Source organism: Aquila chrysaetos, chromosome 3, assembly GCF_900496995.4.
Source record: "Aquila chrysaetos chrysaetos chromosome 3, bAquChr1.4, whole genome shotgun sequence".
NCBI lineage: Eukaryota > Metazoa > Chordata > Aves > Accipitriformes > Accipitridae > Aquila > Aquila chrysaetos.
Genome location: NC_044006.1, coordinates 29,926,715 through 29,937,310, shown reverse-complemented (window position 1 = coordinate 29,937,310; position 10,596 = coordinate 29,926,715). Strand labels below are relative to the sequence as shown.

At 43.8% G+C, this 10,596-nt stretch overlaps 1 protein-coding gene across 10 annotated transcripts in view; it reads left to right on the top strand.

Annotated features, from left to right (window-relative positions):
* Nucleotides 1–294: 294 nt before the first annotated feature.
* RALA (RAS like proto-oncogene A) overlaps nt 295–10,596 on the top strand; it is a 30,545-nt gene continuing 20,243 nt past the window's right edge. The window contains exons 1-3 of one of the 10 annotated variants that reach the window (XM_030009387.2): nt 318–421; nt 1,316–1,444; nt 10,272–10,361. The gene's annotated coding sequence lies outside the window, so the exon portion shown is untranslated. Of the gene's footprint in view, nt 422–1,315; nt 1,445–6,122; nt 6,126–10,269; nt 10,362–10,596 lie in introns of those variants that run through there. The other 9 variants (XR_003922701.2, XM_030009391.2, XM_041122643.1 and 6 more) reach the window with 9 other exon arrangements.

The window sequence follows — 10,596 nt, the reverse complement described above, 5'->3', positions numbered from 1 at the left end:
AGCAGCTGCCAACCGACCGCCCCGCCTCTTTCCGGAAGCGGGTGCCGCCCGCCCGTCCAGCACCGGCGGCCTGGCTTCTGCCCCGCCGCGCGCGCGCTCGCTCCTCGCCCCCCCGCCCCGCCCCGCCCCGCCTCCGCCGCGCGCCGCCCGGCGCCTGACTCCGTCTCGCGTGCACGCGGGGGGGGGGCGGGGCCGCGCCCTGTGACGCTCCTGCCTCTGCGGCGGCCGCCGGCGCGGCGCAGCCCGGCCCGGCCCGGCCCCGCCCTCCGCGCCGTGGGCCGCGCGCGCGCGCGCGCCGCCGGCTCTGCGCGCGGGGGCGGTGCCAGGCGGCACTAGGGCTCCCCCCTCGCCCGCCCCGCCCTCCCCTCCCCACTCGCTCCTCCAGCGGGCAGCGGAGCTCGCCCCGCCGCCGCCGCCGCAGGTGAGTCGGGGGCAGCGCGGGGGCGACGGGCCGCGCCGCGGGCCGGGCCGGGCGGGGGGGAGCCGCCTGGCGCCTGGCCAGCGGGGGCTGGGGAGGGGCAGAGCGCAGGGACCCCTTCCCTCCCGTCCTCTCCCCTTCCCGCCCGCCGCCGGGGGAAGCGCTCCGGTGCGGGGGGAGCGGGCGGGAGGGGGCTTCCCGGGCCCGCCGCTCTCCTTCCCCGCCCGGGGCTCGGTGTCGGGGCGCGGCTGCCGCCCCCGGCCGGCGGTTTGTGCCTGCCGGCCTCACCCCGCGGTGTGGGGAGAGGCGGGCGCGGCCGCGGGCGGGGCCCGCAGCCTCCCGCGGGGGCCCGCCGGCCGGCCGGCCGCTCCCTGAAGGTTACGGGCGTCGACCTTGGGGGGGCCTCCCGCCTCAGGCCTGCCGCTGCCCGCCCGGGCGCCGAGGGCAGCGGGGAGGGGGGCGACGGGGCCGGCGGAGCCGCCGGGGTGGCGGTGCGGCGGGGTCCGGCCGCCTCCTGCTGCCGCGGGGCGAGGCAGGTGCGCCGTCCCCGTCCCCGGGGCGCGGGGTGACCGCGGCCAACACCCGCACCTGCGGAGGGCGGAGCGCGGCCGCGCCTTCGCCCGAACAAAGGGGCCGCGCCTCGGGGCCGGCGGGGGAGGGAGCCGGGGCTCTCGTCCCCCGGCCCAGCCTGCCCGCGCCGGGCTGGACGGATCGGCCGCGGCGGCGGCTCCTGCCGTGGCAGCGTGTCAGCCAGCGGCCGGGCGCCGGAGCCGCTGTGCGTGCGTGCGTGTGTGTGTGTGTGTCTGTGTGCGCGCGTTGCAGTCCGAGGATGAGTAAGAGCGGCGTTTCTGTAACGCTGAATTGCTGCTCGCTTTCGTGTGCTCTTCTTTTCTGTAGTGGTCCAGGTTAAAAGGCGTTGCCGGTAACTACAGTTTGTGCTTCCCTGCAACAAAAGTAAGAAGTACAATGTATGCCTATTGAGTTCCCTAAATAAAAGAGCCTTTCGACGCTCACGCCTTTGGTTAGGTAAATAATTTGGTGTTTACTTTGGGGCTTCTTTTAAATGGAAGCGAATAGCTTCAGCTCCTTCCCCTTAATTGAGCCTCTTTAAAAATGAAGATGTTAAGTGGGCCATCCCTATCCCAAGAGTCACCTGGAGAGAGGTTTTTATGTATGATCTGTGTGCCTGCTTTGTAGCATCGCTGAACCGTCCTGCCAAAATGTTTCTTTTCAGACTCAAAATGACCCCAATGTTTTGTGTCAAGCTTGCATTTCCAATTCTCCTTGGAAAGGCACTTTGCATTCTGCAGTGAAAACCATTATGCTTCCACGAGTGAAAGGGATACATACCTCTGCTGGCATTTCAGTGTCTGAAGATAGGTTATGGAGAGGTCTGCACAAAAAGCTACCAGTTGTTTTTTGTCTTTTCCAATGAAAGTTAAACTGAAAAGAGAGGAGCTCCTGGGAGAGGGGCTGCATGGACTGGAAGAAGATATTGGCATTCTATTAGTTATCACAATAATAGTGATTATAACTGGATTCTTAATTAAAAATACTCATTCTTCTTTTCAGATGACTTATTTAACAGCACGTACCTCAACATTTCAATTCTGGAAAATTGTGAGCATTCTTAATAGAGTGAAGAACAACTATGTGATACGTAAATCTCTGATGTAGCTTTAAACCCTTTAGTCTGTGCTTTTGAGACACTTGTGAAACAGTTTTTGCGGAAGCCTCTGAATGGTAGAAGTTACAGGGATTGCCAGTGCTCGTGATGCTTACCTTTTTTTCTTATCTGTAAAAATGGGAGAATATGACATACTGTTGCACAAAAAGATCAAAAAAAGCCTTCAGTCCACTGCATGAGAGGTCAACTGTGGGCTTAAATAAGCTGTGATATTAAATAGTGAATGCATTCCTTTACTGCTGCAGAATCCTTGATTTCAGTCTTCGCTTTGTCATGTTCTTCTGAATTTGTGGAAGGGAAAAAATATAACCATTTTAAGGTGAAGTCAGGATTTTGAGTTGTATGCACTTTGGCAATCTTGAAATAACGTAATCTTTTTTTTTTTTTAAAAACCTTAAAGAGAGAATCTTTAACTATGAAAGAGAAAGCTAGAATGTCTGCTAGCTGTGCATTTGTTATCTGTGTCACCTGTGGGCATGTACGCTTCACATAAATAATCGATAGAAATAGTAGGAATAGTAGGCTATTTAGGGAAAAAAAAATTGGGGTAGCAGGGCAGGGAGAGATGTGGCTGAGGGGATAAGGCAGTGCTGGCTAAAAGCAACCAAGGAAGAATAAAAGACCGTTAAGTAAGTGTTGTTGGAGACCTTGCAGTGGTCCATGTGTCTTCTGTATTCAGACTGACTTTCATAAGAAAGGTTGTGTTCTTAACCTCAGTTAAGTCATGCATATACTTTTTCTCTGGGATTACCCTGAAACGGGTGTGTTCTGTCTAAGATGAGCTTTTACTCCTGTTAAATTTCAAGTTCATCTGACTTGCAAGAAAATAATTCCTGAGGCAAAGGCTGTTGCTGTCTTAGAAACTGATGTATGGCAGTCTCCGTTATCAAAGAATAATGTAGGTACAGTGTCTTGTTACGTAAAAAGTTGTTTAGGCAACTGCATTTCGGCTAATTGCCAACAGCATTATTTTCCCTGCAGTTTCACAATTGAAGAACAAATAATTGTATGAGAAAAATGCTGGAACTTTGTGATTAGATTTGTTTGTTTTGACACCCTAGCAAGGGCTATAGGATATAGTGGTCCTGGGAATAAGTTGCTGATCACGTGTTCTAGACGGGGAACTCCCCATGCCCTTGAGAGTGTTTACAGCCAGCTTACAGTAAACTTCTAATGGCTCCAAGCTATTGAAATTACTTTGCATCTAAATTGAAATCTATTTTAGGTGAACAAGGTAGTTTGGTAGGCTAGTGACAGCATTCTTGTGAACATATTAAAGCCTGCCCACATCACACACGCAATTATGGGACAACTGTTTTAACTCTCCTTCCTACCTTATGAAGAATTCATGTGAGGGACCAAGAAAATAGAACAGTTGGTATAATTACTGTGCATACACTGAACATTCTACAAAATGTTTTACATTTTATAAATTACTAAGTAGGGAAGAAATGGTTATATGTTATTAGTGTGTTGCAGTACTTAAAATCAGCTCTCAGGGTAGTTCTAAAATGTTATTGGTAAGTCTTACTGTCTGCAGAATCTGAAATTACTTATAGTCCTTGTGGATGTAAAGAACTTAGAGTCACTTTAACTATAGCAAATGTGCCTTGCAAACAGACCAGGGAGTTATTAAATCCTGGTTTGCTTCTTGTCATGTTTTCTTAACTATTGTGACTCAGAGTGAGCACCTGCCAACCAAGGATTTGTCAGTGGGCACAGCTGCTTGTCGAATCTCTTTGGTAGATGTGCAACCCACAACCATCAGGTTAGGCTTATACTCTTGAGTCTTAGAAGTGCTATGCAGCAGCAAAAAAATTCTGAAATTCCTGCAGAAAAAACAGGACTGGATTGAGGGGTGGGAGCAAGTTGGAAAGAACATAGTGTAGGCTCAGTAATGCTGCCTTAGAATGACCCAATGAGAGAATTAATTGCCTTTGCCTGGAGGGTGGCCTAGTATTTACTACTAGTGTTTTGTTTAGGATTAGTTTTGTGTCTATCAAAATTCCCAGCACCTTTAGGGCAACAGATGGGTAACACTGAAGTGTCTAGGCTACGTGTAGAGGGGAAAAATGGAGAAAGAGGTGTGTAGGAGAAGTTAGACAACATAAAGAGGAGATGTAATGAAAAAGACAGTTACTATAGAGAATTCAAAATAAGCTATGCTGTAATCAGTTTATAATGCTAATATGGAGAGGAGCCAAGAATGCAAAGAAGGTAGTACAAACAAGAGATATAAAGAGAGTTGGTTGCATAGTAACTCCGCAGTCGTTACTTTAGCGGAATTGATGATGCTTATTTTGTGATATTGGCTCCTTAGTTCAAGCAATTACAATATACATTGAATTCCTACCAGTACAGTTCATTTAATGTATTGTATTTTTCTCTATAACAGTAAGTTTACTACATCATTTGATGCAAGAGTGTGGGAATGTCTGGTGCAGTGGCCCACAAGGTTTCATTAAAAAATGGCATGTAAATACACTGTATGACCAAACAAGTATTCCTGCAAATTATGGAAAATGTGATTTTGCGAAGGAGCTTGGCACCTGTGCTTAGTAGGTAGGTAGCAGGGATCAGCCATGCATTCAGGCCTTGGTACCTGTTTCATTTTACTCTCTGAAATGCTAACTTAATACCCTTCTGTGCCACTGTTAGACTTGATCTTTAACTCTGATCCTTGTCTATAGCAGTCTGAGAATGCTTATGTATAACACCCACATATAGGCAGGCAGAAATGTTTCTGTCAACATTAAAGAGTGTAGTAAACATGGAAGTCTTCCAGATGTGAAACTTCTGTGAAGAGTGTTAAAAGCCAGCTACGTGTGGTATAGTCCTTCTCTTTGCTAGTACTCCCATTCAAGCCCATCAGACAGTGCAGAGTAAAGCTCATCTGTCATTTCAGGGCTGTACCAGTGTAGTCCTGTTGGTATAGCTGTGCTGTTTCCTGAAAGGGCTTTTAGTATGGAAGTAGTTAGTTCCAGCACCACTTTCCCTAGTGGGATTTATTTCAGACCTCAAAATAAAAGAAACTATACAGACAGGAGAACAATGTTAATGTGACAGACTTCTGCAGGCATGCTGTGTCAGTCACAAAACCCACCCTTGACTGGTGAGGTCACGCCATGGAAGATGTTTGAGTAGATGGACCCAAGAAGCTCATCCTTAACCATCTGTCACTGTTACCTCTGGAGATCAAAGTAAGCAAAATCAGATACTGAATTAAGGTGGTTATTGTGTGGAAGAGCTATTTTGGTATGAAACCACTAAATTATAAAATTTTTACACACTTAACCACCTAAATCAATTCCAGCTTTGTAGTGTAACATGCAAATAAAGCTTCATTCCAATCCTCAGAACTCTTATATTTTAAGAAATAACTCTCTAAATTGCACACTCTTAACAACTGGTTTCTGCAAGATCAAAATTTATATTTAACAATATCCAATTTAAGAGTTCATTGCAGTGCTTCAGTGACTGGTCCAGTATGGTCATGACTGGTAGCTCAGTACACCTTATTGCAACTTGGATTCTCTGACTTTTTATATGTTTACCTTTTTGAAGTTGTCACTGATTTGAGAATGAATATGAAATTTGTTTTACATTGATATAGTTCACATTGTGAAGTCAGTGACGCAGCACAGGTCTGTATGAGTACAATTTGTTAAAGCATCTTTCCTTCATGCTCCAAGTTGTGTATTTTTTGTCTGCTGCTGATTGGGCATGATGGCTTTGAGATTCCAGTTCATTCATGTGCACTGGAAGTAAGGTATAATAAAACAGGAAAACTTAACCTAGAAGGAAAACACAGCACTCTGGACTCCTCTATACAGTTCAGTATTGTCATTCAGAATTTAAAGAGCAGATGCATTAGGCTAAATATCAGAAGCAGAGCAGCCTTGCAGAGAAGGACTTGGGAGTATTGGTGGATGAAAAACTGAATACGACCCAGCAATGTGCACTCGCAGCCCAGAAAGCCAATCGCATTCTGGGCTGCATCAAAAGAAGCATGACCAGCAGGTTGAGGGAGGTGATTCTGCCCCTCTACTCTGCTCTCGTGAGACCCCACCTAGAGTACTGTGCTCAGCTCTGGGGCCCCCAACATAAGAAGGACATGGACCTGCTTGAGTGGGTCCAGAGGAGGGCCACAAAGATGATCAGAGGGCTGGAGTACCTCCCCTATGAAGACAGGCTGAGAGAGTTAGGGTTGTTCAGCCTGGAGAAGAGAAGGCTCTGGGGAGACCTTATAGCAGCCTTCCAGTACTTAAAGGGGGCCTACAGGAAAGATGGGGAGGGATTCTTTATCAGGGAGTGTAGTGATAGGACAAGGGGGTAATGGTTTTAAATTGAAAGAAGGTAGATTTAGATTAGATATTAGGAAGAAATTCTTTACTGTGAGGGTAGTGAGGCACTGGACCAGGTTGCCCAGAGAGGCTGTGGATGCCCCATCCCTGGAAGTGTTCAAGGCCAGGTTGGATGGGGCTTTGAGCAACCTGGTCTAGTGGAAGGTGTCCCTGCCCATGGCAGGGGGGTTGGAACTAGATAGTCTTTAAGGTCCCTTCCAACCCAAACTATTCTATGATTCTGTGAACTGCTTTCTGCTAAGCAAGTTCACCCTCTAAAATATTATTAATTGGTTAAAGTTACAAGGAAGAAAAGATGGCTACATGTAACTTTCTTAATGAAATTTGGTGTGGCCTGCAACATGTTGGAGTACCCCGGTAGGAAGGTGCCCACTGACTTGAAATGCATAAAATGCTAGTACTTGATTGTTTTTCCCTGTTTGACGAAGACTGTGATAAGAACAATAATGAAAAATTAAGAGACTATGATAAAGAACAATAAGAAAGCTGCTAGTCTGAATTATTAAGTTGGTTTGCATCAGTACTCATTTTGTTTTAGTGGATAGCATAATATGAAGGACTGGTTTTAGAACAATTAATATAGGTGCATTTGTTTCAGAAATATTAAAAAGGGTGAAGTTAACCACATGATTTTTCCAGATGGAGTGTTTGTTCTGGGAAGAACTTGTCTTGGGTGTGGCTGTATCACAACACTTAAGCAGGAACTGTTGCTGTGTTTTGGACTTGGAGGAGTTAAATTCCAAATCCTAATCCAAGCTATGTCTCAGTCCTCTTTCTTACATCTTGTTTTGATAATATCTTGGATCTTTAGTGATGATCTCAACTTTTTACCCTTCTGCTACTGCTGCGAGGGGAAAATACTTGCTTTTAACCAATATATATTGCACATCTTTAATGTCTCTGTGCTTTGTTAAAGAATCCCATTGCAGGCATTGCCAACTGGTATTTCCTGTGTTCAGAGCAAGGGAGGTTATAATTTGTAGATTGATGGTGTTCTTCAAAAGGCCAGTAGCTGACCCACAAAATATTTTGGGAAAGCCTGTGTGCATACTCCCATGCAACTGGCTCCCTGTCAATCACTAACTTTGGACATGTAGTTATTAGTTTTACTGATGGGCTTACAGTTACACTTAAAGGAAAGATTTTATAGTGCAGCTGGTCACCAAAATGCTAGAATTTCTCAACTCCTCTTTGCCCAAGAGCCAAAGAGTGAGATATGAAATATTTGGGTTTGGAATCATTCAAAAACCATAGAAGGTCCAGATTTTTATTTTGAGAAACTTCTTTACTGTCCTGTCTCTTTAAAGTTTTTCATTGGATCTTATTGGAAAAGTTGATCTTTTTAGGTAACTTGCATTGGCACATGTTGAACTTTCCTAGTAGAAGAGTATCTTTTTCTTAAGATTAAATGAAGGTTAACCTATTATCTGTTGCATATTCTGTCTTGCAAAGGTTTAGCTTTATAGCTCTTGCAGTCAAAATGGATACAGGAATGAAATAGTCTAACAAAAGCATTCTTCTCTGCAATGTATATGAGTTAGAACTGAGGCCATGTGTATAACATGCATAGTTTAAGTAAGTTTCTTCAGGCTGGAGTATTCTGAAAAGCATTGCAAAAGCAAATTAGTTCTAGTCATCTTAAGTGTAAATTTGAAGAAAACCATCCATTGCTTGAGGAGCAAAGTTTTATATTGTAATCTTTCTAATAGGTTTTACTACAATTTTAGGAGGTAAGACTTTTTTACAGATATGGGAAAACATAATTCTGGGAGGAGAAACTGAAGCAGAAACAATCCTGTAGCCAAATACTAGGTTGTTTGGGTTTTTTTTTTAAATACGAACAGTGAAATACAATGTGATAAAATACTGAAATGGTCATAACTAACCCAGTCAGGATGGCATAGTTATTCTTGGTTTGACAGTAGTTTGAAGGAGAGATTTTCAGGAACATAATTTCTGTTCTCAACAGACTGAGATCTTTCATGCTGACCATTATCTGTGAACAACAGGAATGGGTTTTAACAACACTAACTTTTCCAGACTTTATGCAGGACTTTGACTGTGTTTGTATTAAGGTAAAAGAAATAAAGCACTCAAAAAAACTGTAAAATTAGTTTCTGACTCTGTGGAGAACTGATGTTATTAGAAGTACTGCAGCTGAATTGGAAGTGTGCAGGTGACCAGCTGGAAATAAAATGTTTTCATAAGTCAGCAGTAGTGAAGATTTTGTAGGCCAGAGGAAATCCTGTATTACACCATGCAATATTGAAAAGGTATTAGGTCACATACTTCTCGCTGGAATTTAAAAGTTCATGTGTACAGAAAGGAATACAGCTCACACTTGGTAGTGTTTACTGTTGCAATATGTGTAGAATTAAATCAATGAAATGTTGATGAAGATATCAGATTTCACCATAGACAGACTTCTTAGTAGTTCTTCCCTGAGGAGACTGACCTTTAAAATAAACCGGATTTGGTCTGTGACCACCACTGGAATGCCTTTAGCTTCTGCATTGCATTTTTGGCCATAGGAAGAGGGACACACCTGAGACCCATCTAGTGATGTGCAATAGTGTACCATCCTTAATGGTGCCTTTTCCAAGACTCCTTGCCTTTGGAGTGTGGTTACAAAACTAATTTTTAGGTTGTTTATCAGATGTTTTTGATAGCTGCTTCACTTGATTACCCAGATAGATTACTTGATACCCAAATGAATGTTATGCTTGCTTCTGTGTTCAGAAATTGATCCATGATTTTCACATACATTGCTGTATAAAGAACATTTTTTATATAGCTTGTTCTGTTAAAACTTAGAACTTATACACTTACATTCTTGTAAGTCATTTAACAGTTCTGCAATGTTCTGCATTATCATGTGCATGATGAGGTATAAGAATTAAAATAGGAACAAAAAGCATTTTTAAAAGTTACTACTTTACAATTTGAGAGCATTTAACTTGGAAATACCTTCTGTGGTACTGCAAGAAAAGTCTGATCAGTATTTTAAGCAGGGCAAGGTCAAAATCACCTTGCACTGTCACTTAATGTGGAAATTGATAAATTGACCTGAATATTAATAATTTCATACTAAGTTCATGAACTAAATGCCATCTATGTCTAGCTACTGTGTGTTTTATGCCCATAATATGTGAAATAGCCATGAAACTCTACCATGTATCATATGATTGGCAAGCATATATTGAACTAAAAGACAATTAATTGCTGGATTGGGTCTTTTAGGTCTACTAGATTGACTCTACCAATTTTTCAAATCATAGATCTAATAGTTTTAGAACAAACAGCATCTAAAAATGGGGACAGATCAGACTAAACAGTGTTTCAACTTCATGAATGCTGTATTACCATGCAACATCAGGTCTATAACTACTTGTGTCCTTGAATCACCTACTCAAAAGGTTAATTACAAGTCTTTGTATGTTTGCAAATCAGTCTCATTCAGTGAGTTATGCATATGAAATCCTCTTCCCCTGAATAAAACAGAAAAATGATTAGGATTTTAGGAGGAGCAATTTGCTCTGCATAGAATGTAAACAGGAGGAGAAGTTACTGGAACAAAATATGGCTACAAAAGTAATGCTCTTGCAATACTACTACAAAAGAGTACTTACGCATTTGTAATTGGGTGGTAAAACAGATGGCAAAGTCATAAAATGAATGAAGTAACTTAGTTTGCCAAGTCAGATTTCACTAATGAAATTTATTTGCTACAGCTGGATGAATCCTTAGAGGAATAAAAGGATTTTTTTGAAATGCAAAATCCAACATGCTCCTATTTTATTAGGTTCCATTTGGCTGGTGTATTGATGCAGTCTACCTGTGGGGAGAGAGAACGCTTGCCTGTATTTGTGAAGAGGAGACGGAGAATTTGGTGGTACCTGCTTCTTGATGTCTCTTGCTTAATGACCTGTGTTTGGTCCTGTGTGTTTGCACCATTTGTGCTGCGGCCTTTGATGAAAATGTGCTTGCACCTGCTGGAGCACTTGTTCCCTGCATCCTTCATTGCCAGCAGCCAATTAATAAAATGTGAAGGATAATGTATTTTGGTATTTCTACTCTGCTTTTGTTGAAACTTCATCCAGCTAGGCACTAACCACACGGAAGAAGGC